This window comes from Microcebus murinus, chromosome 17 (genome assembly GCF_040939455.1).
Source record: "Microcebus murinus isolate Inina chromosome 17, M.murinus_Inina_mat1.0, whole genome shotgun sequence".
NCBI lineage: Eukaryota > Metazoa > Chordata > Mammalia > Primates > Cheirogaleidae > Microcebus > Microcebus murinus.
The window spans coordinates 41,881,801-41,907,499 of record NC_134120.1 but is presented as its reverse complement, the minus strand read 5'-3'; the positions used below and the strand labels follow the sequence as shown (position 1 = coordinate 41,907,499).

Here is a 25,699-nt window from a genome sequence, read left to right as displayed (position 1 = left end):
CTTTAGTGCAGCAGAACAGCTCAACCCCAAACCAGCTGGAAGGTTTCTTTCTGTCTTCCCATTCGAAATATATTAAAAATATTCAGGACTTTCCTGGAGTTCTTAGGGCCTGAGAACATTCCAGAGATTTTGAACTTACCACTTGGGACAAGTACAAGAGCGAATGTAGTTGTAGGTATGACCCTGCTCCTTTGTCCCTGATCTTGTTCCCAGAACACCGGAACCCAAATGGCTTCCTCCAAACCAGCTCCATCTGAGATTCTGGGGCTCTGAGAACATTACTGTTCATTCATTCATTCATTCATTCATCCTTACAGTTGGTCCACAGATACCTGAAGAAAGGCCTGTAAGAGGCTATGAAGTGTAAAAATATAAGATCTGAATTATAGTCTTGGGATGTTGTCTGTTTTAAGTCTCACTTTTAGGGTAGAGGCCTCAGGACCCCTGGGAAAGGAAAAATCATTAATTTAGGATGAATATAATTTCTCTATCATAAAATAACTAAGGTTCTGTTTACATATCTCTTGTTACACTTATTATTATATTATATATTATTATATTAACTTTAAGTGCAAGCTTGATCAGAGATTTTTATTAATAGTATAATATCTTGGCCTTGGTAAGCCCTGGTCATTTCGTACATACTGGTTTCTAATTAAGGAAGAGTTTTCCCCTAAGTGATATACATGGAATCTTACTCTATTAATTTGCTCCTGGGCCTTTATTGCTATGAACTTTGGCCAGACTTTTGCTCCCATCTGTGTGAACACACTTTGGGAATCCCATACACCCACGCTTTTGGGATGGGAAGGGAGACAGGCTGCCCTGGGGGCTGATCTCCCCATTTGGGGAGCACCTGACCTAGCCCTGCCCCTCGAGGGTCCTGCCTTGCTACCCGGGTAGACAGGAGGGTCAGTCTCCTAATCCTGGTCCCTATCATTAGAATCCCTCTTACATAATAGATTGCGAAGGAAAACAAGAACATTTGAGAATGTCGGTAGGAACCAGAGCTTCTCTATAGTGACTCTGTAATGAAGCAGTACATTCTACATCATAGAATCCAAGATATCATCAATCGTGAGACATAACATTATTTTGTGTCCCACAAGAAAAGAGTGTAGCCAGTTAAGTTATGACAATCATTGATTATAAAAAAAAGTGTATCTTAGAATCAATGAAATATGTAGCACAGTAGTTACATGTACGGGACTTAGAGTCAGGTTGCTTGGGTTTGACTCTCGGCTCTGTTATTTAATGTTTGGACTTTGGGCAAGCCATGGAACCTCTCTGGGCCTCAGTTTCCTCATCTGTTAGGGTGGTAATAATAATGGTACCTGCTTGAGAGGGTAGTTGTGGGTATTAAATAAGTGCCTACATGTAAAACATTTAACATGGTACCTAGACTATAATAAAGGCTCAATAAATGTCAACAATTGTTAGTTGGATGCTAATAAAGAATAGTAGTTAACTGCTAACATCATCAAGCAATTACTATGTGCCTGATGTAATGCCAGGGACAGGATATGGGTTACCTTGATAACCTTGACCTATAACCAAGTAACCCGAGGAGGAAGATGCTTTGATTATTCTCATTTTTCAGATGAAAAGCTGAGGCAGAGGGAGGTTATAGAGTAGTTGCATGTTAAACTTGGCAGACTTCTCTCTCTCTCTCTCTGTTTGCCTAACATTTTACTTTTAACATATTTTTCCATCTTTTCCTCTTAATCAGAAACAGACTTACCATAAAGTTAAAGAAGCTTAGGCTTTGGGACCCCTCATCTACACAGTCTCCTTCCCAAATCCCATGAGCTACAGTGGAGTGTTTACAGAGGGCGGAGAGAGGAGGCAGGTAACCCTGCCAGAGCCTGCCAAAAACATCACCTTTCAGATGGGCTTAGAGAGAGAGAGTTTGGCAGAATGCAAATGATGGTGAAAGCCTGTTTAGGCTGAGGGACCAGCATGTGTTCACGTCTTCAGGGGGCAGAGGGCTCTGGCTTCAGGGAATGGATCAGGAGAAAATGCAGGGAGATTGGAAATGGAATATATGAACAAAGTGTTGGAAGCTGAGTGTGGCACCTTGTAGTCCCAGCTACTCGGGAGGCTCAGGTGGGAGGATTGCTTGAGCCCAGGACTTTGAGTCGAGCCTGGGCAACATAGCAAAATCCCTGTTTCTAAAAGAAAAGAAAAGGCCGGGCGCTGTGGCTCACGCCTGTAATCCTAGCTCTTGGGAGGCCGAGGCGGGCGGATTGCTCAAGGTCAGGAGTTCAAAACCAGCCTGAGCAAGAGCGAGACCCCGTCTCTACTATAAACAGAAAGAAATTAATTGGCCAACTGATATATATATATATAAAAAAAATTAGCCGGGCATAGCGGCGCATGCCTGTAGTCCCAGCTACTCGGGAGGCTGAGGCAGAAGGATCACTCGAGCCCAGGAGTTTGAGGTTGCTGTGAGCTAGGCTGACGCCACGGCACTCACTCTAGACTGGACAACAAAGTGAGACTCTGTCTCAAAAAAAAAAAAAAAAAAAAGAAAAATGTCGAGAGACTTCAAAAAAAGGTGGGGGGCAGCAGATGTCATTGTATTAGTTTTCTATGGCTGCCGTAACAAATTATCATAAACTTAATGGTTTAAACCCTTGTCAAGTTATTATCTTACTGTTTTGGAGGCAGGGCTGTGTTCTTTCTGGAGGCTCTAGAAGAGAGCCTGTTTCCTCACCTTGTTTTATAGCTTCTAGAGGCTGCCTGCATTCCTTGGCTTTTGGCTCCTTCTCTAAATCCCTCCAACGTCTTGCTTCCATTGTCATAGCTCCTGTTATTCATTCTGATTCTCCTGCCTCTCTTTTATAGGGACCTAAATGATTACATTGAGCCCATCTGGATAGTACAGGATAATCTCCCCACCTCAAGATTCTTGACTTAATCATACCTGCAAAGTGCCCCTCCCCTTTTTGTTAGAAATTTTAGTTTAGGATGAGTTTGCTCATTTGCACATTCCTTTTTCTTTTTTCTTAGAATCAGAAATATAACCTTTTGACGTAAACACATTTTGGCATTTTAGTTGGCTCATTTTCTGACTTTTTTAAAAAAAACAATTCTCTCTACCCACTTTGAAATTAATGTATTCATTTCTATTCTCTTGGACGTGGGGGGGGGGGAGCAAGGGCAATATACATAACCTAAACATTTGTAGTCCCATAATATGCTGAAATAAAAAAAAGAAAAAAAATCTGATTTTATGTCACAATTATTTTACCATTAAAAACCTGGATCCAAATAATCATTTCATTTCCTCTGCTTCATAGACGATCACCAAAAAAAACCACCATTTATCAAGGCGTTCTTAGTGTTTGTTTTTTGTTCATGTGTAGTTGGCAAGTTGAACAAACAAAGGAAAGCACACTGAGATAGGTAAACAAGTATATTTGCAGTATAAGTATTGTAGCCAGGTTGAAATAGAGAAATGAGAAAATAGTAGCTACTGTTAGTGATTGGGAACAGACGATATTCTACATAGAGTTCCAAGAACTCTACTGGGGCTGTCTCTGTCAGCCTCTACCTCTCTGGGAGGTGGGAGTTATTATTCTTTTTTTCAGAAGAAAAATCTGAATCTCAGAGCAGTTATGTAAACTCTTCCAGGTCATAAAAATTTTGAATTTCATTGAATTTTAGATGTCATTAGTTGCAAATCCCAACATGATTTTATGTACCACTAAGAAAGAAAGAAATACCCCCCACAGCTATAACACAGTGATTTCTTTTATTCCTTAGAATTTTTATCACATACTTCTTGAAAAAATTTCTTGAACTTATTTTGGTGTGGAGTTCTCTCATATACATCTCTCATGCATACATAAGAAGGAAAGTGTAAATGAAATACTTTGGTTAAAGTATGTACCAAACTTCACATTCTGAGCCTGATTCTTCTGAATTATTTTCCAACTTGGAGTCAATGAGTTCGTGTTCAGCTCCACAAGGTCAGCTGCACAAGGTCATTCTCTTTGTCATGGAGAGCATTGGTGATGCAGCATTTCCTAAGAGATTTCTCCATCCTACCTTGTACCAGGATCCCCTGTTGAGCCATTCCCAGTGTCAACCTGTGTGCAGGCAATGACAACCATGGCTATGGCCAACTGCTGCTGGGTCACAGCGATGGTAAGGTGTATTCTGATTTTAGAGACATTAATATGTGAGTCAATGCATGTCTTTAAGTTCAAATTCAGATCTGTCTCTCTCTTAACCCAGGCACACACACACAAAAAAAGGCTTTTGTCATCTGCTTCCAGAGGTAGATGCTTTTCGCCATAGGGCAGGAGCAGGTGCTGGATTTGATCCATGCTCTAACCTCTTCTGCTCCATACCTCTCACTCAACTGCTGGCATCGCCCATGTTCCCTTTCAAACCTCCAGTGAAGGCACCTTGGTGAACCTTTGTGGGAAAAGGAAAATTCAAAACCAAATGAAGAACTTGTTGTGGTCATTGCTGTCGAAACCTCCCTGATGAAGTCTCTGGAGCACAGAATTTCACAAACATCTGAATCGAGCATATTCTGTTGGAGTCAGCAGGGTGTGAAGATGCTGCTGTTTGATCCTGTGCAAGGAGACTGATTAAGAATATCGTGAAGTTTCCCAGATGCAGGCAGCAGCCTCTCTGAGGAATTGACTATACTGAACTTCCTTGGGATGCTGATCTCTAAAAGCTGCACCCATAAACCGCTGCTTGTAGCTGGATTGGGCCGGAAAGTACCATAATCAGTTGTGGGAAAAAGTCTTCTGTCTATAGAGGGGAATCCACGTCATCATAACTCAATCTTAGCGCCTAATTCAATCTTCCTGGGTAGTTGTCCCCTCTGCTTAACACATGGGACAGATCACACTAAGGGAAGTCACCCCAGATGCTCATGTTTTGTGCATGAAAATATATCTGTATATATATTCCATTTTTGCCCTCTTCAGTTTTCTTTGAAAACTGGAGTTTGTTTATTTGTTTTATATTTTGGCAGCTAGGGACCAAGATATTTCTTTTCTGTTTGTTTCCCCAACTCTTTTTACTACAGTTTAACAAGTCAAATACAAAACTCAGGGGAGTTAATAAGCCTCGTGATGCTATTGTGCATAGCATCACATTATTGATTGGATATACTGCATTGGAATGCCGCAGAAGAGCCCCAAACCAAAAAATTTCAAATGCCTGAAGCTTTGAGCTTTCCAATTAGGCTGAAAGGTTCCCCTGATAACGAGTAGTGCTGAAGCTTTTAATATTGTTTAGCTCTATCAGTTATCAGCAACATTTTCTAGTTAGGGAGGCCAGCCGATCACTTGATATCAACGAGGTAGCTCATCTAACCCACTTGCACACTTCCTGATCAAATATTCTATCTGGGTAAAAAAAAAAAAATATATATATATATATATATATATATATCTTCAGCTTAACATAAACTGATCATAATTGGGAGCAAATACTTCTTTCCCTGATTCTATGCTATCTCCTCCCGTGCAGTCTATTTTGCATCCAAAGATACATTTGAAAGTCGAAATCCCTTAGAGCTAAATATTCTAAACTGACAGAAGAATTTCTAGTGGCACACCAGCCTAGAGCCATGTTTTTATGAGGACATCACTTTCTATTTCTAAGCTCCAACATGCGCTCTTGCTTTCTTATTGCTGGGAGCCATGCCACAGCAACTTGCCTCCCTCTCAGCTTTTAATGTTTTTTTAATGGAGTCCAGTTTTCCGCCTAAGTTATGGCTAGCTTTCTGACAAACCATCAGACACCTAAGTGACCAGAATGGAGGTGTCCAGACGTGATGTGGGAAAAGGCGATGGCAAACCTTCATGCCTTTAAACAAAACCAGATTATAACCGTTCATGCTTACCAGGCCTCTGGGTTCGCCATAAAGGCTAAAAGGGACTTAAGAAAACATTTTAAAAATTAATATGTGATATGAAGTCTTTTCTTGTAAGCCACAAGCGAAAGCAATCATTTCTAAATCTGGCTGGCATGGTGAGTTTGCTGCCCGTGCAGGGATATAGCAGTACTGCTCCCTGTTTTTCTCAAGCGTAGGATGGCTCAGGTTGCAATGGAGTTAGTTATCTAATGAAATAAAGCAAACGTACTTTGCAGGTAACCTGGTTGTCGAGAAGAATTTAAGAAAGCAATTGTAAATTAGAGTGGATGGTGAATGATTGATGATGCAGATTCATCAGGGAATGTGTGCATCTTTATGATAATGCAAGAAATATATGCTTCTGAAAGTCAGCAATTTAGATGGCTTTATTTATATAATGTGAAAAGCATTTGGTAATTAAATATGCCCTCAGCTATGCGATAATGCCCACGGTTGTTCTCCCGGCAAATAAAAGCTAAATGTTCTTACCGTGCCTGGGTTGTAAGATTTCTGCTTGGAATCATGTGAGTGGACTGTGATACTGGTTGTGAGTTGCACAGTCTATGCAAGGATGTGAATAAATCAGTCCCGGCTAAGAAGTAAGTAGAGTTCATTTTCCCAGATTCCCAGCCACTGGCTCTTTCTTTCAGCTCAATATCTTCACCTTCCCAATGAGCTTTTCCATCCACGTGAACCCACTCTGTCTTCCCACGTTCCTTTATTTTTATTTCACCAGTCACTGTCTGAAATGATGGTCTTCCATTGTTGGCTGGTTTATCGAATGCCTCTGCCTGGTAGAAAATAAACTCCTAGAAGGCAGGATGTCACCTGTCTCCTTCACGTCTGATTTCCCAGCTCCTAGAAGCAGCACCAGCGCCTCGTAGGCTCTCCGAAAAGTAAAGGCCAGGCTGGGCACGGTGGCTCATGCCTGTCATCCTAGCACCTTGGGAGGTTGAGGCAGAAGGATTGCTTGAGGTCAGGAGTTCGAGAGCAGCCTGAGTAAGAGAAAGTCTCAGTCTCTACAAAAAAAGGAAAAATAGAAAAAGTAGCTGGGCGTGGTGGCACATGTCTGTAGTCCCAGCTACTCAGGAGGCTGAGGCTGGAGAATCGCTTAAGCCCAGGAGTTGGAGACTGCAGTGAGCTATGATGGTGCCACTGTTCTCTAGCCCAGGTGACAGAGTGAGACTCTGTCTCGAAAAAAAAAAAAAGATTGACTGAATGATTGATTAAATGAATGGATGAAAGCAGAATGCTGACTATGAACTAGCAGAACATTGGATGATTTATAGGCTTGGTGTAAGATATAGTCATAGGTGGAGCTTAAAGCATAGTCTCATGAGGGCAGGAATTATCTTTATACTTGAAAAAAATCTCTACAACATCTGATGTTTTACACTGTTAGAGGTTTATTAATGGAGAGCTCTTTTTTTTTTTGAGACAGAGTCTCACTTTGTTGCCCAGGCTAGAGTGAGTGCTGTGGCGTCAGCCTAGCTCACAGCAACCTCAATCTCCTGGGCTCATGCAATCCTGCTGCCTCAGCCTCCCGAGTAGCTGGGACTATAGGCATGCGCCACCATGCCTGGCTCATTTTTTCTCTATATATTAGTTGGCCAATTAATTTCCTTCTATTTATAGTAGAGACAGGGTCTCGCTCTTGCTCAGGCTGGTTTTGAACTCCTGACCTCGAGCAATCCGCCCGCCTCGGCCTCCCAGAGTGCTAGGATTACAGGCGTGAGCCACTGCACCCAGCCTAACCGAGAGTTCTTGAAGAGGTGATCTCCTCTTGTAATTCATTCCAGAGAGGATATAGGGGACATGCTGGGGGCTGGGGAGCCCTCAGGGACAGGACCCGCAGTGAGTCACCTGGGCTGACAGGATCATCCTCTCCAGCGAGGGCAAGTCTGTTACCTCCAAATTCCTTGAACATCAAAGCACAGAAAAGCATTTTATCATGTGATTATTTTTTGGGGTGCTTTCTGTTAAACCATTCCTTGCCCCATCTTTAGGTAAAAACTGTTCTTACCAAAAAACCAGTTTGGCTGATGAAGTCTGAGATTCATTAGAAAGATTAGTAACTTAGGGGAAAAAAAAAGCCAAACACAAAACTTCTTTGAATTTGATGTATTTTATAGGAAGGGGCCCAGTTTGATGTTGCCCAGCTTAACTTTCATCCAAATTGCCCTTGAGGAATGTTTTTTAATCGGATGCATTTTTATCCATATCTTCTGAAGTGGCTTTTTTTTTTTCCCCCTTTTTACAGGAGGGTAGAGTATCACGGAAAGCAGCTTTTATTCACTCCAAGGACAACTAACTCACATACAATGAAGGGCAGAATAAGTCTCTAGGTGCACAGATTAGCCTAAGGGTGTCATGGGTGTGTGTGTCTTACTTAGGAACCTCTTTAAAAATAATTACCTTGTGATTAGTATCTGATGCTAATGGTATATTTTCATTTAAAAAGTCTGAGGTCTTTATTTTCTGAGACAGCAAATGAACTTCTGTTCACCTTTTTCCTGGCTGTTTTTCTTCCATTGCCTTAATATAGACTCAGGCGTGCAGGCAGGTCCGCCTCCCTGCAAATCGTAGATTTTCTAATAAAACAATTTCTCCTCATTTTATAATTCCAGTTGAGTCAAATATAAAATGCTTACTAAGCCCCTTTTTTTATATGTAAGGTGTATATTTTCTAGGTGGTGTATAAATAAAAAAAAAAGGAATTAACATTTTCTTACAGATTCTATGTAACATTTCTGCTTAATATAGTTACCAAGGGAAGTCTGTCTAAAGGAAGGGTTTACAGCAAGTTTAACCAAACCTAAGGAACAGAGATAGAGACACACTGTAGTGTTCTTCCCAGCCAAAGCTCATTAATACAATTTTGGTCATGTTCAAAGACTTCTAAAAATGCGTTTGGGGACAATTTTGTGTCCAGTCTAATCACTGACTACAGCTTGTTTCTCTCATCGCTCAAGTGATTCCGAGGGGTTGGTGTATAAGGTATGGACAGTGGCAATGCCTGCATTGTGAGACACGTATGACAGAGCCACAATCAATTGTTTTGATGTCACCAAGTCCCAGCCCACCAGTGTGATGTGATGGGTTAGATCTTTGATGCTAAAAAAAATTTAAAAAGAAGTCAACAAAATCTGCTGCTAGGGAGGGGCTTGTATGTTAATAGACTATTTCAGAAAAAAAAAATAATGTATATTCCCCATTGTCAGAGTTATTTTAAGTAGTTCATGCACATTTCTAAAATAAAAATGTGTGAAAAATGAAGGATGTTCTGTGGAAGTTGGCAGAGTCAATATCTAGAGTTTTCATAAGGTATGGCCTCCTGGAATTTGCCATTAAAGCATTGCTTTATGATTTTCCCTAAAAGAGGGTAGGAATGAGAGACGAGTGACCCTGGAACAGGAGAGAGAGTAGGAAGAAGGGTGGGGAACAGGAATGTGGACTGTCCGGAGCCTCATCTATAAAGTGGATAGGACAGGTTTCCCTTAGGTTTCCATGTAATATTTAACTGGTGCATTCATATGACATCTTGACTTAATAAAAGGAAAAGAAAAATGAAAGAAGAAATCCACAGCAAGACAATAAAAATTTCCTCCTCACGCCCACCGCCTCTGGGGTTTTTCCTTTGAGCCTCAGAGCTTATCCCACTGAAACTCCACAATTTTTGCTTTTATGCTAGAAATGCCCGAAAACATTTGAAGCTTCCCAGCCACCCCTTGGGGTGAGAGGGTTTCACAATGCCCGCTGAGCCTCACAGGCTGTCCCCAGGGAAGGCCAGGGGGCCACAGGGCAGGGGAGAGAGACCTCCTTCTCCCCGCCAGCCTGCAGACAAAGGGCCCAACCTCAAAGCTTCTGCCCCCACGACGTGTGACCTCCGGGCCAAAGGCAAAACATTTTATCTCTCCGTCCTGGTGACATAAGCTCCTCGGGCCCTGCAATTGTGGTTTATGATGTGACTAGAAACCTTTGATGGAATTACTATTGCCTTCTATGTCTCTGCCCAGCCATTTATTATTCTGTATATTTTTGAGAGCTGTGGGAAACTTTCATAACCAAAGCCTGAGCCAGGCGAAAACTTGTTCTATTTGGAATTTGTAATGAAGTCAAAACATGGCCTGGATTTTCTGAAAGGCTCCTTTGGCTGCCTGCAACAGCCCCAGGGCACAATCAGACAGGGATGGAGAAGGCCTGGGAGCAGATTTTGTTACCAAGAATAGGACAGAACAATATTTGCCTCCAAAACACTAGGGCTGCTGTTTACCTTCTCAGCTGGAAGAAGTGAGAGATAAATGCATATTTCACATAAAGTGTATATACCAATTCTTTAATTTCTGATTTTTTCAGGATTGTATTTTTTTTCTTAAAATAAAAATTTTTTTTTCTGACATAAAAGGTTAGAGAAAAATTTTTAGCATATTTTATTTCCTAACCTAAGGGAATACATTCTTTATTTCAGAAGTTTTCAGCCTCCCCAAAAGAGCTGTTACTTTGCCTGAAATGTTAAGTGTGGAAGAAACCAGATAAAAATTGTAAGACTTTTAAGGTGATTATGGGTTTTGAGAATGCTTCCATGGGTGTGCCGTGCTTGTTGGCAATGCCATTATTTCAGGGAACTACTATGAAAAACCGAGTCTCAGTATGTTTGGATTGAAAACTTCGTCTGCTTTTCAGAAGCGCTCACAAATTATTTACTGGCTTAAACCTGCTCCCACAAAAGGAGCCTCCGTTCCTAACAAAAGTGGTAAGTTGTAAAATGTAAGTTTTTAATTTTTATGTAAGTCAAAGGTTAATAGTAAAAGGAGGGCTGGGTCCTTCACCGTTTCAAGTTAATGTTTATTTTCCGCCATCATTTAAAGAATTTTTAAGGCCCTTATTTCACTGCTGAAAGCACAGTACAGAACTCAGATTTCATGCCCCAGGGCTTGAATAAAGGAATAAAAACAGCACAACATTTGCATCTATTTAACTGTCTCAGTTCTAAGAGTCCCCTCAGAGTTGGGGGGAGGGAGGGAACTGTATCTCTAGGTTAAATGAAGCTTTTCTAAGATATTTGCTGAAAACACAATTCAGAGAAAGATAATCATTGTCAGAAATGACCTAGGAATTCAAGGCCTTGTGATTGAAAACACAAAGCTTAGGAAGGTGCGTTCTCTTGCTTCTCTGCCTGCCCGGATATCAATGAACATCAGCTAAAGGTGGCTGAAGAACCAATTTCATGCATCTACTGTACGAGGAAATGAACTGAGCCAAGGGCAAAAATAAAATTATACAAATGTTATTATAGACTAGCCTGCTTCTGTCCTAGTTTAATTCAAATTTTAGTGCTGCAGGCTTTGCTTCTGGCAGTAGCCTTCCTGAATAAATCAACATTTGCTTACATCTAAATTATTAGGGGAGCATGTGACTTTGTTTATTGTATAAATTATACGCAAGGTTAAAGCATTAACCGTTCAACTGGCTTTGTTCAGTCACCTCCCCAACTCTCCCCAAAATCATCTCTCCCCCAAATAGGAAATAAAAATCTGAAACTACTAAAAAATTTTTTTTTTTTTTTAGATAAACCAAATAACATAGCTGCAAAGCATTATGAACCCGAGGTTATGGACGAGAGCACTGTTAAAAGTGGGATGGGAGACAGACTTAGCGTTTGGAAAAAAGAAAGAGGCTGGGGCCCAGGAAACTGTTCACCTGAGCTCTGATATGGTATCTGCACAAAGGGAAATGGTGATCTGGTAAGTAATCGGTTAAGTTGATTAAGGCAGCCAACTAGATGAGATAATTTAATACAAAACTAAAGAAAGCCTTTTGGCTAGGATTTCAGTAAGAAAGGGATTTCAAACTATATTGCAATGTTGGACCCAAACATTTTTTATTGCCTTTATTTTTTAGAAAGTTAGACATAGGCTCTCTGGAAAATGCACTTTGGAACAATGGAGTTTTTCTTTTTCTTTCTTTCTTTCTTTTTTTTTTTTGTCTCTGCCTATCACTATGAATGACTCTTGAAAGCCCATCCACAAATGTTCAGGAAATAAGAAAGGGCTTTGATAACTAGACAATTTGACTTTCTAAGTATTTAGACAAACCAGATACCAGGTGTGTCCTGTGATGAGAACATCCAATTTAAAGAAACATCAACGGTTCAGGGTAGACAAATCAGGAGGTAATGACTGGATTTCCAAAAGGTTCTTTTTATAAGATCATCCACAATAGGTTTCTTTTAAACATTGAACTTTCCTACAACAATAAATTAATTTGCAAAATTGTAATTAAAGTCAACCTTTTCCAAGATTATATGTGTTTTTGTTTTCTTTGTAGAAAAGACTAGGGGTCGGAAGACTTTTATACAAAATGATCCTTCCCAATAAATGATTCTAATCTAGGATGTGCTCGAGAAGTTGAATTTCCCAATCAACCCTCCTGATTCTTTCTCTCTGCATCCTAAATTGGGCTCTGTGATTTTGAGCAGTGATTCTCTAAATGTGGTCAATGGACCACCTGCAAGAATCACCCAGGAGTGGAGCCCGGGACTCTGTGCAATTAACAGGCTTCCACATGACTGGAATGTGCATGAACTAACATTTGAGAACTACTCTTAGGGTCTAACATAGGAGAAAACTATATATCTCTCTCTATTCCCTGTCCTGTACTTTGCAGCATCTTCTATTCACCATATCCTGGAGCCCAGCCCAAAGTAAAATGGGACCCCATCCAAAAAAGCCTCCTCATCCCCACTTCTGCTTTGTTTGGTCAAGGGCGGTTGTTCTTTGGAGCATCCTTATTGACTATGTGGTAGGTCATGATTTGTATTGAGACAGTGCACTGATGAAAAGTCACCACATATAACTACAGTTCTATTTGAAATAATTTATCAAGTGTAAAAGTAAATTGCTTTCCACCTAATCAGTATCTGTAAGAAATAGCTTTTTAATTGCAGTGTTTCTGAGTAGAAAAGGCAGAGGTTGTGGAATCAGACAACTCTGATTGCAAATCGTTTCATTGTTCACTGTCATGTGATGTCTGGGAAAAAAAAATTGAATGTCTCTGACCTCAGTTTCCTGGTCTGTGATATGGCACTATAAATATGCTAAGTGTTGAGATAATAATGAATAATAGGCAAGGAGTGTTTGGGATATGGTAACTGCTTAATAGGTGATGCTGATCTTTACTTACCATTTTTAAGTAGCTGTTGAAACCACAGAGAGTGGACATAAAAGGTTAACCTGCTGCTGAGGAAATATTGGAGAGTTTCTGATGTGCACAGGTAGGTTGGCCTCAACCTGATACTATTCATGTCCTGATCAAACCTGGGGCCTGTACACCTGTCTCAGAGTTCCCTGAGGGAGGAGACGAGAGGGAAAGTACGAGGTACAGGTAGGATCACAGAGGGAAGCCACTTTCAGATAACTTCTATAGCTGGTATTTTTACAGAGACTCTGTAGAAGATAGCACATTTACCTGGAAATTAATGTGATGAAGACTTTATACATGAAATGGGAACTTGGGGATACTGAAGACAGAAGAACTAATAATTCTGCTGTAGTAATAAAAGTTTTCATAAAAGAGATATAACAAAGAAGGATACAGAAAAGACTCAGCTCAGAGTTAGAATGACAAAATGAGAGTAGAATACAGGAAAAAGGCATAAAAGACTTGGCACGGGGACTCACCAGTCCCCCAGTTGGGCACCACTGAATGTCAGTGACAATACTGATGATGACAACAATTTTCTAGTGGCCTAATTTGGTAAAGCAGGTAATGGTAAACCGCACAGAATGGTGTCTTAACAAGTTTTATACCTGCTTAGAGATGTTACACTATATATTTCAAGCATGTTAATTATTATCATTCAATTATCACATCGAGCCTGTGAAGTTGATTTTATCCTTAGCCCCATGGTCCTGGGAATATTTTGGGAAGTGGTTATAGCTCGAGTCATGGAAAATGCCAGTTGAATACCTCATTGTGTGAAATATGTCTTTATAGCAGGGGTTCACTGATTGTCTTTGCAGTATCCACTTACTAGTTTTATAGTAAAATGACACTGCAAATTCCCTTTGGGAAACCACCCTCTCCCACTCTCAGGCCACATGGCTTAGGAATCATCAAATCCATTGCTAACGCGAGGGGTGGGTGCTGACTGCCTCAGCCAATCAGCACGCTACATTGTCCTCAGTTACAGTGATTGGCTCATTCACTGGCCACGCGACCCGTCAGAATCAAGCACAGGAGATTGTTCTTTCCCAAAGGACTGGAAGCGTGTGGGTTGGTGCTGCTGTTGCCACTTTGCTACCACATGTAGACCAAGATTAAGGCCAGTGAGTACAGGAATGCAGAGCCCAGCTGAGAAACGAACAGAACATGGGTCTTGGTGACATCAGTGGAGCCCAAGTGAAACCATTCCTGAAAAGAATCTCATCCTGGACTTTGCACTTATGGGAAGCCAATAAACTGCCTTATGGCTTAAGCCACTTTTGGTTTCATTTTCAACAGAAGAGATACTTCACCTAACTGGTGAAGTATCGCCAGTTAGGTGAAGTATCGCTTGCTACCATTCTATGCCATGGGGAGTTATAAATAGAGCTTGCCTATTGGGTCTCCGTTATGCAAACGGAGGACAAAATGGAAAACTGGCAAATGATGGCCAGTTTTATGCACTGAGAAAGTGTAAGGACAATCTCTCCAAGAAAGAGCATATTCTGCAGAATTCCTAGTTACATATTATGATAATTGTTCTTTCCATCTTAAAATTCTGATTATAGCGGTGCATGTGATCAATTTTTAGAAAAGACTTTGTCAGACTCCTTTTTGGCTCAGCATGTCCATGTGACTAAACTCTGGCCAATGGGATTTAAGCAGCTTCTCCAGGTAATTCTCTTAAAAGATAGAAACCATATGCCCTTTGCCCTTTTTTCTTTTTTTAGATGCAATCTTGCTCTGTCACCTGGGCTAGAGTGCTGTGGTGTCAGCCTACCTCACAGCAACCTCAAACTCCTGGACTCAAGTGATCCTCCTGTCTAAGCCTCCCAAGGAGCTGGGACTACAGCACATGCCACCACACTCAGCTAATTTTTCTGTTTTTAGCAGAGACAGGTTCACTCTTGCTTAGGCTGGTTTTGAACTCCTGACCTCAAGCGATATTTCTGCCTCGACCTCTGAGAGTGCTAGGATTACAGGCATGGGCCACTGCTCCAGGCCTGCCCTTTTTTCTTTGTCCTTTTCTTCATTGTGCTGCCTAAAATGTGCATATGCTGGCTGGAATTCTAATTATCACCTTGTATCATGAGGCCAGGGTTATACATCAGAAACAGCAGAGCTATTAGCTAAAAGGATCCCGGGTCCCTAGGACGTTAGAGAGCAAGCCACCTTATAGCCCTTCGCCCACACCTGAATTCTTACTTGAGAAAGAAATAAACCTCTCTCTTGAGTCATTGTTACTTGGAGTTTTTGTTAGCATCAAACCTAATCCTAACTAATACTTCCTGATGGCAGTTCTAAGAATACATTTTGTAAGAATTTAAATTATTTTTACAATCTCTCTTTCACTAGCCACAAAAGTGAAAATGAGTACGGTTAATATATGCAAAGTCCATAGAATATTGATATATTCTTTTAACATATATAATATAAATAATTGCAGCAATGTTCAAGTTAAATTCAGTTCAAAGCAAAATATTCAGTTCTTCCTCTGTGCCAGGTGCTATGCTAATGGGATTTGTCAATGATAAAGGTGTGAATTTATTTTTTCTTTCTTTTAAAAATTTCTTTTTAAAATTTCTTTTGTGGAACTTTGTACCTTTGACTAATGACTCCCTATTTTTCCCCGCAGCCCCTGACAACCACCATTCTACTCTTTGCCTCTATGAGTTTGGCTATTTTAGAGTCCTCACATAAGTGGTATCATGTAGCATTTACCCATTGTGTCTGTTTTATTTCACTTAGCCTAATGTCCTTTGGGTTCATTCCTGTTGTCACAATGGGTAGGATTTTATTTTTCTTTTTTTTTTAAAGTCTGAATAATATTTCATTGTATGAATGCAATGCATTTTCCTTATCCATTCATCTATTGATGGACATTTAGGTTATTTCCATAACTTGACTATTGTGAATAATGCTACAATGAACATGGGAGTGAAGGTATCTCTTTGAGATCCTTGAGATTCTTTTGTATGTATATCCAGTAGTGGAATTGCTAGATTATATATTAGCTCTATTTTTAATTTTTTGAAGAAATTCCACACTGTTTTCCATAGTGGCTTACCAATTTACATTCTCACCAACAGTGCACAGGGGTTCCTTTTCTCCACATCCTTGGTAACACTTGTTCTCCTTTTCTTGTTTAACTGTCTGTTTTATAGTAGCCATCCTAACAGGTGTGAGGTGATATTTCATTGTGGTTTTGATTTCCATTTCTCTGATGATTAATGATGCTGAGTTCCTTTTCATATACCTGTTGGCAATTTGTATATCTTCTTTGGAGAAATGTCTGTTTGAGTTCTTTGCCCATTTTTAATCATATTATTTGCTCTTTTTTGCTGTTGAGTTATAGGAATTCTTCATATATTTTGGACATTAACTCTTTATCAGATATGTGGTTTAAAAATAGTTTCTCACTTTCTTTAGGCTGCCTTTTCTTTTCATTTTGTTGATTGTTTCCTTTGCTGCGCAGAAGGTTTTTAATTTGATGTAACCTTACTGGTCTATTTTTGCTTCTGTTGCCTGGGTTTTTGGTTTCATACCCAAGAAACAATTGCCAATGCCAATGTCAAGAAGTTATTCCTTTATCTTTTCTTCTAGGAGTTTTTACAGTGTCTGGTTTTATGTTTAAGGCTCTAATCCCTTTCAAGTTGATTTTTGTGTATAGTTTAAGTTACGGGTTGAATTATCCAATTTCATTCTTTGCATGTGGGTATTCAGTTTTCTCAACACTATTGAAGAGATTGTCCTTTCCCCATTGTGTTTTTGTGGCACCCTTGTCAAGGATTAGTTGGCCAAAAATGCATGGATTTATTTTTATACTCTGCATTCTGTTCCATTAATCTATAGGTCTATTTTTATGCCAGTACCATACTGTTTTGGTGACTGTAGCTTTGTAGTATATTTTTAAATCAGTAAGTTTGATGCCTTCAGTTATTTTTGTCTTGATAAAGGTGTGAATGTTATACACAAATTTCATTTTTGGTCATAAATCAACAAAAATACATGTACAAAGATAAAAGTTTGAGGTATTTTAGGGGAGGAATAAGAAGCAAGATGCTATGCATATTGTAGTTTGGATAAATGTTATTTATGGTGGTATAAACACTATCTGAGAGCTTCTGTCTCACAATAGCTATGGTTTATTTATTTTTATTTATTTATTTTTTTCTTTTTTTTCTTTCTTGGTTTTATCACCTGCTGATTTAGCTATGGTTTAGATTCTACAGGTTGTCATGGCTGAAATTAATAAACTACATGGGTAACAATGGATTGAATTCTATTTGTATCACAGGGGCACTTCACATTGCTGGAAAAATTTGAAGGAAAGCAAGTATTTTAAAATTGGGAAGCTTAATGAATGTTATGTAACCTATGAAGAATTTTGAAATAGTTTTTATTAGTAATTTCTCAATAGTAAGCAAATGCAAATGTTTATTCCCATGTTAAAGCATATGAGGGCACAAAAGGAAAACTAAAAGAAATCACAGGGGTGGTGGTGGTAGAAACTGGAACTAGCATGTGTATCCTTTTAGCTTGGTGACTACCCCTCTACACACATGTGCATGCATGGGAGTTAATAGTAAGCATAATTTGGTTGGTAAATGTCATTTTCCAAAGTTGTTGAAATTCCTGAAAAAAATAGTGTTCTGTCAGGTGTGATTAATGCAGGAAAGTAAAAGGAAATTACAACAATATAGATGTATCAATTTGTTCTTGCTGTGTAACAAACCATGCTAAAACTCAATGGCTTAATACAACAGCATGTGTTTCTGTAGGTTGAGCTCAGCTAGGTGGTTTTGATCTCATTTTGTCACGTGTCTGTTGCAACCTTGGGTTGACTATGTGGGTCTTCTTGGAGTTGGTGATTGTTGGAGCACCTTGACTTTCCTCAACGTGGTTTCTCCTCTTCTAGAAGGCTAACAAGAACTGATTCCCACAACAATGACAGAGTTTCAAGGGAAAGTGGAAATAAACAAGGCATCCTAAGGATTAGTTGTGCTCTAGTCTTCTCTTACTTCCATTGCATGCATACTGGCCCAAACAAACTACAGGTCTAGCCCTCTTGATGAGAGGAGCTGCAAAGTCACATTTCAAAGGGCAATAGATCCAGGAAAGGGAGAAGCGTGACCATTTTTCAATCAATCTACTAAAATGGACAGCACTGGGAAGCTGAGGGAAGATGGGTTTGGTTTGTTATTGAAAGAGTGGTCACTCTAGCCTGGGCAACAAAGCGAGACTCTGTCTCAAAAAAAAAAAAAAAAAGAAAAAGAAAGAGTGGGCAGAGAAGTAGGAAGAAATAAAAAAGGATACAGGCATGGAGAAAGAGGGGCATCAAAGAGCAATGACTGGTTAAAATGTGATACAAATAGCAATAGGGAACCCCAGAAGACCCTTAAGCAAGACAGAAATGTAGATGAAGCAGAGGGCATGTATAAACATCCACAGAGTTTTAGGAGACTTCTGGCTGAGGGCAGAGCAGGATAAGTAGAGCGTTTGTATCTCTGGGTTTCTGAGTTAATGATGCTGGCAGTCCCTGGACCAGCCAAATTGTGGTGGATTTATTATTTATATTACAACTGCATTTAAAAAATGAAAACATATGTCTGCATTTTCAATGCTTTGAAAATATCATTGAATATGCTGTAGAATTTTATATTCAGTATCAGGATGCAATTTACCTATCAAATAAAATTGTTGTTTGCTTTCTGTGTCCTATATTATTATGGAAATTTCACAGTTTATCAGCACAGTGAAGTCAGCTGAAATCAGTGGGCCACATATTATGTGAACTATTTTCTCCCATCCCCCAAATATCCTGATTCCCTTTCTGTTTATGCTAATATTGTTTTATACTAATAATATACTTTGTTTTGATGTCCTACAACCTGATTCATAGGACAAAAGTAAATGTTGTTAAAGCTCTCTGGTGGAAATGATAGTGTACGGAAATAACGCTACCAAGGGAACATTTTGGTGGCACCCTAGAGTTTCACTTTCTTCCTCCTGCCTCTGTTGATAATGCATTGCTGAAACCAACAAATAAGGCATCGCTTAGGGCCCAGGTAATTGTGCTGACTTCTGCAAAGTATGCCTGTGTTTGCTCTTAGTGACCATGAGAGTAATGGTAACTTATGGCACAACTGGGCAATTTTGTGAGAAATCCCATCTTCCGGGAATAATTTAGACATCTCTTTATTTTTTTTTATTGCAGTGTGACAACAGCAAGTACCCAAATCCTGTTAGCAAATAATGCGATTTCTGAGCTTGCATTCTGGACTAACAGTGTGATAGGGTGTGTGTTATGAGATGAAGTTAATAGTTGTATGTTTTGAAAAATATACAGTGTTAGAGTCTGGTAGTTCCTATTTTCTCTAAAAGTGGTCTTCAGGTCTTGTTTCCTTTTTCTTATTTTAATTTATTGCCTTGGGTTTGGCTGGCTGTGGACTTGGAGTAGGAGGGTAGGATCAGCTGGCAAAGCAAGGGAAAATACGGCAGGAGGATCCTTCCCTGTTTAGGGGCCCAGAAAATGGTTATTTAACCTATAAAAATCTGAAAGATTTTGTAAAAGAAATATTCAGAAAATATCCACTGTGTAAAATAATATTTAAAGAACAATTGAATGTTTCTAGTAGCACGTCTTCCTTGTAAAGCAATGTCCATTCCTCCTTGAGGCTGAGAATATGACGTTCCAAGTCAGTTTCCACCACTTGCTAGCTGTATGGCTGTGGGCAAATATCTTGAACCTCAGCCAGTCTTAGTTTTAATAATATCTCATGAGATTGTAGCAAAAGTTGAATTTGATGATGTATTTGGTACACAATGCGTGGCACATGGTAGGTGCTCAGCGTTGGTGTCACAACTGTCACGGTCACTGTCATTGTCATTAATCAGCTTCCTCACATCCATTTCCTCATCCTGGAGTTCAAGGCCAAAGACCATCAGTTTGTCTTCATCCCTTATGTGAATGTTGACCAGTAAGTGCTAGGTACGTAGTAGGCCTTCAAGAAATTGAGAAATAAGGGCATGAGTTCATGAATCCATCAATCATGTTGTAATGACAGTGGTGTGTGTGTGTCTATGTATGTATGCGCCTCCTTAAAAGGAGGAATCAACCCAAATAAGTCCATAAATGCTTTGACATAACAAATGACTGAATGACTAGTCACCAAAAACTTCTTTGCACCAGGGATTTATTTATGTTTGGAAATCCTAAATGGAAACCCAATGACAAGTGGCTAAAAGCAGGGTTGCCTCAGGCAGCCAGGCCCTCGCTGGGCTTATCTCCATCTCATCTCCCATGGGGAGCCCCTGGGGCCCCCACTTTGGAATTCTGGGGCTCAGAGGAGCCAGAGTAAAAACAGTCACTCTAAAGAGTCATTAAGATCAATGTCTTTACTGTTTGCTGTTTGACTGTTTTAATAATACTTTTTTAAAAAACTTGAAAAAAAGGGCAATGTTCATAGCAATAAACTGAATTTCAGGCAATGTATATCTCACATTATTCCAGACATCTCAGCCATCACACCTTGGTGATAATATGCCCTATTTTTCAAGGAAAGACTCTGAAGAAAACTCTAAAATGATGAAATACAGAAAATGTCAAGGTTGCATTCAATTTACTGAAGTCTTTGACTTTCCACACTCGGGTTGCTAATCACCCTCTTTCCCAAGACTTCCTGAGGTGTTACCTTCTTTCCAATTGGTGCAGTCTCCTGAGTCCCTCTTGTTATACAATCTCCTTTTGCTTTTAGTGACCTCTCTCCTCTCCTTGTTTAAACCCCATACATCTTTCAAGTCCTAAGACAAATTCTATCTCTTCTAGGGTATAGTTTCCTACAACTCTCCCCCTTATTTAGATCCACAGAGTGTAGCATTTAATTGTTTTGTGTTAGCTTTGTCTTCCTAAGTAGGTCACGTTCTCCTTGAGGGCAAAGATTATGTCTACTCTCCCTTGTTTCTCACTCGGAGAGGCTCCGAGTGATAGATACATAGTAGGTGCTGATTAAATATTTGTTGATTGATTTCCTGCAAAAGGGTAGCTGCAAACTAAAGTTAAAGCACTAAACAAACCAAGGCAGTGATCTGAATCTCCCTTTGGGAAGATACTCTTAAGGGAATGGAAAAAATTCTTCAAAGAGCCTTGTCAGCTAATGTTCTTCTTTGAATGTCCTTCTGATGGGACATCACGTGGGGGTGGTGCAGGGCTGCAGGGACACTGCTCCTCTCCTGGAGGCTTGGACTCGGCTACCAAGGACTTCCTAGGGGCACAGGGGCTGTGCAGCACTGGTGCATATAGGTAGAATATAAATCAAAAAAGGATGTGGGCTACTTGTACACTTATGTCTACACCCAAGTATGCATAATGTACGTATCTCACATACAAACAAGAATGAAGAAGGTTTGATCCCGGTGGAGAGATAAGGTGAGCCTCTGAGCTTCTTTGGGTTTGATAATATTCTCTAAAGTTGGGGTGGGGAGAGCTGATAAAAAGTGCTTTGCACTTGGCAGCATGAAATGGTGACTTAGGGTAGCCTAAACCTCTGTGCCTAGCCTCTTTGCAACTTACTACGAGTTTCAAAGCTCTTTCCAGGCCAGAGACTGGGCAGAGCACCCCTAAGTGATTCTTTACAAGATGAAAGCTTCAGGGCTCTAAGGAAAGGGAAATGCATGAGTGGCATACCAGCAGGATGTGGATAAACCGGTACAGGAGGAAAAAAAGCGACTTGTTCCTCTTTTCCAGAGGTCAAGGATGAGTGGATGGAAAGCTGTATGAGCACACACACTTCAACGTCAGATAATGAGGCATGGCTCATGCAAGCATTAAAATCACTGCAGTGAGTTGACACACTAGCATTTCTGATAGCTCAGCAATCACACTATAAATAGGAAGCAGTGGGTGCCATCATTTAAAAAATTGAGGTAGGGGCTAATTGTCTTGCTTTGGATAAGTACCTTTTATTCATGTAGCTAAATATTCAATGAAAGTGGAAAGCCAAGGATTCTCAGGCTATAGAAATCAGTGATACACTGCAGCAGAAATAGACACTGACTCTAGTGCAGCAGTCTCCAACCGTTTTAGCACCAGGTTCTCAGCAATCATTAAGACTGTAAAGGAGCCAGGAGACCAAAGACTTTGAGAACTGCTGCCCTAGGGAAGAGTCTTATGAATTCTAGAACCATTCCAGGAGAAGTGATCCTTAGAGAAGGTGGAGATCCTTAGAGAAAAGATCAACCTTTCCTCTTGAAGCGCGATTCTACTCCCAAATGGGAGCATGCAGGGTGAGTTGTGGCCGCAAGTTTGCTGGGTGGTTTCCTTCCTGTTTCACACACTGATCACAGCAGACTCTTCCCTGTTGACTCGAACATCAGGGCACCACCTACCTCGTGTCTTCCTTCTTCCTGTGGACATCTAGATGGAGCACTCCATACTCCTTTGTACAAGGTAAACAGGGAAGGCATGTTCTTAGTCCAGAGGCTTAGCCAAGAAATAAAAGTAGAGAGAATCAAGTTTTGGGTCTTGGTTCTTCTATTGGCTTCGGAACGAACATAATTAAGATAATGACCAGATGAATTTATGCCTTAAAATGAAAATTTTTTGGTCATGCTGCCATGAAGTTATAAAGAAAAAGGACTCTGAAGATACATATATGTTTCTGGACAGGGGGAAGCTGGAGGATTTCTCTGCCCACCTTGCCTACAAAAGAGGGGGCCTGGGGATAGGATAAAGCAAATCTGAGAGCCTGTGGCTTTACTCTGTGGGCATGTGGACTTGCAAAGCCTCACACCTGGAATCTGACAGACTTACCCACCCAACACAGGTGTCTCTGGAAAAAAACTGGTGTCCTCCTAGGGTAGATCCTCTCTGCAAATGGCAGAGAAGGAGGAGCTGAGTCAGCATCACCCAATTATTTCCTCTGATTCTCTTTCAATGAGATAATTTGGCCTTTCTTTGCCTGTGAGGAGTGGGAGAGAATGTATAGAGGGGATGGGAGTTAAGGCTGGCATGGCTCCCTCTGCGTGGAAGGAGGCTCAGGAATTAGGTACAAGCCTCATCACTAAACACATTCTTTCGTTCATCCAAGGGTTTCCAAGTACCTGTTCTGTGGCACTGTGCTACCGGTAGTTGGGGCTTCTGAAAGTATCAATCCTAAGCAGGGGAGTTGAGGGGCTGGGGTGGGGTCCACCGGCCACTGGTGGAGCTGTGGGGCAGAGGGCCCCCCTCTGTGCAGGCTGGAGAAATCAAAGGCTGGGGGTCCATGAAATCCATGACTGGGAGTCACATGATAATCACCAGGCTCAGGGTGAACATCAGGATCAGCCTGCAAATCCATGGGCTCCTTAAATAGTGAGGAACAAGGAGGGGAAGTATTCCAGACAGTCACGTTGCTCCCTGGCTACACTCTCACCACTTACCTCTAGAAGCCAGCAGGTGTTTTGTCGACAGATGAGGTTTGCTACAAGTGCCAAGGATAGAATAATCAGATTTATGTTTCTGAAAGATAATGTGTTACCTACCTACAACATTCTAGATGCAGGTGCTAGTCCCAGTATTGTTCCTTGGTCTCCAAGACTCCAAATTCCCCAAGCCCTTCCCTTTCTAGAGGATATTGTTGGAGCACTTGATAATCTTCCTCAGCTCGCTCCTATGTATGGTTGCTTGGCTGCTGCCATTGCCTGTGGTCACAGCTGTGGCCCATCTCATGTGGTCGCCCTTCCTCCTGGCTGGTCCTCTCCTAAGCACCACTACCCAGGACCAGCCTTCATGAAGCTGGAAGGTGTCTCTCCTCATACCGACTAATGACAACTCCTGGGTGATCAAAGGGTCTTGTCTTGCTCTTTTTGCTTTATAGTGGCCTCCCCCAAGATACTCGGAATGGATCCAGAGCTGCTAGGTCTGTAAAGGGCAATTTTTGGTGTCACATCAATTGAATTTTTCACTCTCTCTGAACCAGTGTCTGAGGGTGGGTCACATGTGGGGTGTTCACATAATTTGTCGTCCAAACTGCGACAGTTTGGAGAATGAGTGGAAGCATATGAATGATGACACCAGCACAACAGGGGCACACTGGGATTTGCCTTTCTGTCCTTCCCCCAAAGTGGGGATCTTTTTAGGGTTAGTGTTCAGTTGTCTAGTGATGAATCTGACAGTTTTCTTCTCATTTTCTCCTAGGAAGATCTCATGCAAATTGCACTCTTGGTGAGCTGCTTCCATAATATAAAAATGGTTGCTAACCTCTATATAGCACTTACCATATGTTAAGCACTGTTCTACGTGTTGTTCACTTGTTAACTTATTCAATCCTCATAACCCGATGCGGTTGGTGTTCTATTTTTATTCCCATGTAACAGGTGAGGAAACAGGAACACAGAGGTTGAATTGCTTGTCTAAGGTTGCAGAGCTCATAAGCAGCAGAGCCAGGATTTCAATGTAAGAGGCTCCAAAGCTTGTATGTGTTAACACTGTACCATTCTGCCTTCACTCTGCAGCCTTAGAACTTAGTTCAACCAACACTTAGGGAGGACCTCCTACATGCCTAGACTTGTGCTGGGTATTGGTGGTGCCAAGTCGAAGGGACACGATGCCTGCTATGGTTCAGTTCCTCAGCAGAGGATATTAATCAGGCCCACCCTTGTACTGGGAAGATAATCTATACAATCTCCTGTAGGGAGAACCAGCTATATTATCATGCAACATGCAGATTTATATTCAGCTCGCAAGTTATCCTATTTGGATGGCTACCGCTGAGTTACCTTAGCTCTCAATTCTCAGACTTCCTTATTATGGGTTGTCCTTTGAACCCATAATTAAAATCTTTCAATCAGAGGCAGTGGTCCCAAAGCAATGTGCACTATTTATGAAACTGCCAAGGGAATGTTCTCAACAGGCAAGGAAGGTTAATCAGAGCGTGCTGGTGGCTTTGTCTGTGATTGCCAATATCTCATGCTGTTACTGCCTCTTGTTTGGGGGTGCTCTGGCTTTGCAGAAAGAGACAGGAGCGGAATCCTCAGGGACAATGTTTTTTTGGTATACTTCCTCAAGAAGTATGATGTATATAATGACTAAGTGCAATTTTGACTACCTTATTACAGTTTCCTCTAAGAATTCATGATGTTGAAACATATGCCTTCAAATAAAACAAGGAGAAGGCTTTAATCTTGGCATAGTACAAGAGTCTTTTTTTTCTTCTTCTTTCTTTTATTGGCACAAGCACATCTGTGAGAAACAGAGCGCTTATTGTTCAGCATGTCGGGTCCCTGTGCCGGCCAAGGAAATGCTGATGAAGTACTTATGCTCTGTGTAGGGGTGAGGGGTGGGAGGTCCTCAGGAGAGAAGAAGAGAGCAAATGGATAACAGCGTTTAGCCTGCCCTTCAATATGGGCTTCCGATAGTGTAAAGGTGACAGTGTGCATGTGCATACCTGCGTGCTTAAAATTGGAGAAATTACAAAAATCAACAGGGAGCACTAGTGCCCTGACTGCCCCCAGCTCGTGGTGGTGTTTTGCCGGCTTGGATTTCTATAGTGCTGCAATATATACAGAGCACACAAACACACCCCGTCTCCTCTGAGCCCCACGTGGCCTCCAGATTGTTTTATTTGAAAA

The 25,699-nt window shown here is 40.8% G+C and overlaps 1 long non-coding RNA gene across 3 annotated transcripts in view; it reads left to right on the top strand.

Annotated features, from left to right (window-relative positions):
* LOC105857806 (uncharacterized) overlaps nucleotides 1-25,699 on the top strand; it is a 124,829-nt gene that overhangs the window by 18,701 nt on the left and 80,429 nt on the right. For 2 of the 3 annotated variants that reach the window (XR_012912795.1, XR_012912794.1), the window contains exon 1: nucleotides 21,473-22,538. The exons of the other annotated variant lie outside the window; for it this stretch is intronic. This is a non-coding gene — a long non-coding RNA (uncharacterized LOC105857806). Of the gene's footprint in view, nucleotides 1-21,472; nucleotides 22,539-25,699 lie in introns of those variants that run through there. 3 annotated transcript variants of the gene reach the window in all.